The following is a 4,166-nucleotide window of genomic DNA, read 5'->3' on the forward strand; positions in this document are numbered from 1 at the left end:
TTTGTCCAGATTGTTTCAGGTTTTACTCGTCCTTGGTAACTCGGTAAGTACATTTTCGCGGTGTAACTGGTCCCCACCTTTTTGACTACTAAATCCTTTATTGTACTAAAATAAAAATTGCGAGGATGTATTAATGTGGCATAGATGAACCTTTACCAGCACATCCTTCGATTCTATATATTAAGCAAGGCAAAGGTAATAACGTAATATTACGATAAGAAGTCCAATTGTGTTAGTGAACATTTTGTATCTACTTGGCAACGGCCTTGCCGCAGTGGATACACCGGTTCCCGTGAGATCACCGAAGTTAACCGCTGTCGGGCGTGGTCGGCACTTGGATGGTTGACCACCCAGGCCGCCTTGCGCTGTTGGCCTTTTTTCGGGGTGCACTCAGCCTCGTGATGCCAATTGAGGAGCTACTCGACCGAATAGTAGCGGCTTGGGTGAAGAATACCATCATAACGACCGGGAGAGTGGTGTGCTGACCTCACGCCCCTCCTATCCACATCCTCCTCTGAGGATGACACGGCAGTCGATGGGCAACTTGTGGCCTGTGGACGGAGTGGTTTTGTATCTACCTGATCTTAAACCGTTCATTTATTTGAAAGAAACGGTTCTTCTTGCAGGAAAATTAATTAGATTATGTTACATATCATTTCAATTTGGTTTTAGTTGCAAATTGGAGAAATCAAACAGTCGACTGTCATCAATTGCTACAGAGCATATTTTTTCACCCGAGATAAAATTTCACATGTATTAGAAGAAAATCTACAAGCGATATTTATGTTAATGCAGTAAATACCAGAATTTGCTATAACATTCCATCGCCAGTTGATCTAAATCGACTGATTTGTGTCTTCGGGCCCTTCCTGAGTGAAATACGAGTCTCTTACATAGCAATTGGGACTAGTAGATTTCCAGACGATCCACCTTCTGTAGACTATAAGAAGGCGGTGTGTGTCACAATAGTCTGATGCCATGTTGTGCATCACTAAGAAATCTTTTATTTGTCATCTAATTTCTGTAAGATGCGTGGTCGCTGTTTTGAGGTCGAGAAGTTAATGATGTGTTGTTTTGCGATAACCTGTCGTATGACTGTTTGTCCGGGTAGTAATATTGTCCTTGAAATGCCTTTTCTGCGACCTGTTCATTTTGTATTCATCTCCTACCTCGTATAAATTCCACAGTCCAAAAAAGATATATCCTCCAGTCACTTTTTGCTAGGTTTGTGTTTTGTTTCAAACAGTCTAATAATGCGGGCTTAGTTTTCACTAAAGGCAATATATCTCAGGTGCGTATTGATCTGTCTACAGTGTCACTCTAATTCTGATATGATTAAATTTGTGCTCTAATTCCGAATCGTAATGTAAACTGCGGATAAGTTGCCGTAATCCTCTATACCAGAGGATTTTTGTGGTTTGCCAGCAGTGATAACAAGATACGCGGAATGTTCTGAAATGTATAGTGCCACAGTTTGCTGCACGTATTTTGTTTGCGATTTGTAGTTTGTTACTTGTATATGCTGTCTTAACTGGCTCGCTGCTTTAGCTGTGACATATGATTAAAACACTTGTTCGGATATTTTAGCCTTCAAGTGTCCAATAACTGAAAGTCAGATATCATACTTTGTAGCTAACCGCTGATATTGGTGATAGGCGTTTGATGCGTATGACTGACAAGGGGACCCCGCATACTGGTCCGTCCGAATATGCTGGACTTGAACAGAAATGAAAGTTACAAAGTGGGAGCCACAGATGGTCAAGCGTTAACAAATATCGTTTTTCGGAGGGGGTCGCTAGCAGCATGAACCATTTATATTAGTGCAGCTAGCAAGCAACGCTTCCTGCAGCGGAAAAAGTGCAAACGGTAATGCGAGGCTCCTGGTGTCGAGAACCTCCGCAATATCTTTTTCTTGTTTTCAGTTTTTACGTTACTTACACTACATACAAACCGAAATAATGTTCAGTATAAGGTGAGTCACTAACTATTGCCACCTAGAATAACTCCGAAAGTATGGTAGTAGCTGAAAAGTTTGTGGGACAATTGTTGCATGGGACAACAGGGGCCATAATATGACGCTGGTTTTTTGTTGCTAGTTGGGGTCGCGTAAGAGATATGAAGGTCAGCTTCATTTTTAAAATCGGATCCTATAGTTTGGTACTTATTTTATGATAACGGCTATGGTCATTCCTCCCAACACCTTCTATAAAAGGACCTTCATGCCACCTTTGTGACCATCGTTGACCTTTAAAGACCTTATTGTTGCACACCATTGGATTCGTCTCTATAGGCGCTATCAGAAAATAAGTACCAATCCATAGTATCCCAGTAAAAAACAAAAAAAAGAACAAAGTTGACCTTCATATCACTTACGCGATCCCACCTAGAAACAACAAAGCAATGTCATATTATGGCCCCTTTGCCCATGCAACTTTTTGTCCCACAAACGTTTCAGCTCCTATGATATTTTCAGAGTTATTATTGGTGGCAGTAGTTAGTGACTCACCCTGTATTTCGTAATCATTAATATTTCAATGAAAGGTATGAAAGGAAAACGCAAAGGAAAATTTGGTATTGCAAAGCTTTTTTAGGACGGGATTGAAAGGCAGACAATTGAAACACATTTATTGTTTAACAGTGATCATTTGCACGTTTTGAGATGATATCGTAAAAAAGGAAAAGCAGTACTGTCTCGTCGTCTTGTTATGTATGACGCAGTATCACAATCAAGTGGTTATTTCGCAGTATCCACGAATACTACGCTTAACGGGTAATTTCGACAATGGATTCTATTTTGAAGCACTCTTCTCGGGAAGAAATACCTGTTTTAGCGTTCAGTCTGTAAATAAGGAACCTTTCTCTCTCTCGATGGGTCGATCTGATCTGCACTGCCGAGCACTGATCGAAGTGCAAAATGAAAGTAACAGAATTCGATTCATTTACGCTTTAATTACAATCCCTTCTTAGAACGTTATTTGCAGAGTGCTCGTGAGCAAAGTATGTACAATCCTTTCTTGAAAATGTGTATTCAGATCCATATTTTACTTTGCCTTTTCTCAAGCCTCTAATAAAAGTATTAATAAACACAACACTTGGTTCAAATGGTTCAAATGGCTCTGAGCACTATGGGTCTCAACTGCTGTGGTCATAAGTCCCCTAGAACTTAGAACTACTTAAACCTAACTAACCTAAGGACAGCACACAACACCCAGCCATCACGAGGCAGAAACACAACACTCTGAGCATTATTTCTGGTTATTGGCTATGTAAATAACGTAAAAACTGAATTTAAACAATTAAAACTTTTCTTCGCAGTTCAGCACCATTTTCGGTGCGTCAGCAACTACAGTAATAATAACTACCCACGCTTTGGTGGACCCGCGCCTGAAATTTCTATTTTTATGGTTCTGTATCTCAGTCTGTGAGAAAGGAACCCTTACGTTATCACTCGTTGACCATCTGTCTGTCTGTTTAACCGACAGTTGAGACTCACTTTCGCGGGTACGTTTAGAGGTATCAAGTTGGTATTGTCAGATACCAAGTTGTCGGTCTCTAGGCGGTGTAAAAAGTTAAGCTTCTAACACAATGCAATAAAAAGCTCCTGCCATTTTTTGATAGTCGGAAACTCACTTACCAGAATCTGTTTTACAAGAAGTAATGTTTGACAGCATAAGTAAAGGAAAATAGTCGAAAATAGTTACTTCATAATCATTTCACATAAAATAATTTCTTACGATTAGAAACTTACATTGCATTCGTTATGTGTCAAAAACCCCAGGAACGACTGTAGGGATCATGATCTGGTTTTCAGTAAAAGGTAGAGTGATTCACTAGAATGCTTGTGTATATAATTTACAAATATTTTATGGTAATTGGCTGAGCCACGACGAAGTGAAATCCTCTGACGCTGTGATAACTATAGTTCACCATCTAGCGATGACAAAACGTACGGCCAGCCGACTTCTGCGCCACGTCATCCCACTCTAGTTGCAAAGATTGACTGAAAGTCTAAGCTTACGATTTGTACAGCATCTTTAATTTTTCAAGCCATGGTAATACTCGTTAGTGATGCACCACTGCTCTGCCATAGCGTTGTGACCAGACTAACTAATTTTGTCTGTCCATAAATGTGGGTCCTTTGACTGCCCTGGGAAGAGGCTCATAAA

The 4,166-nt window shown here is 40.2% G+C and overlaps 1 pseudogene; it reads left to right on the forward strand.

Moving 5' to 3' along the window:
• Positions 1 to 256: 256 nt before the first annotated feature.
• LOC124803951 lies at positions 257 to 374 on the forward strand (annotated as a pseudogene).
• The last annotated feature ends 3,792 nt before the right edge of the window (positions 375 to 4,166 follow it).

This window comes from Schistocerca piceifrons, chromosome 6 (genome assembly GCF_021461385.2).
Source record: "Schistocerca piceifrons isolate TAMUIC-IGC-003096 chromosome 6, iqSchPice1.1, whole genome shotgun sequence".
NCBI classification, from domain to species: domain Eukaryota; kingdom Metazoa; phylum Arthropoda; class Insecta; order Orthoptera; family Acrididae; genus Schistocerca; species Schistocerca piceifrons.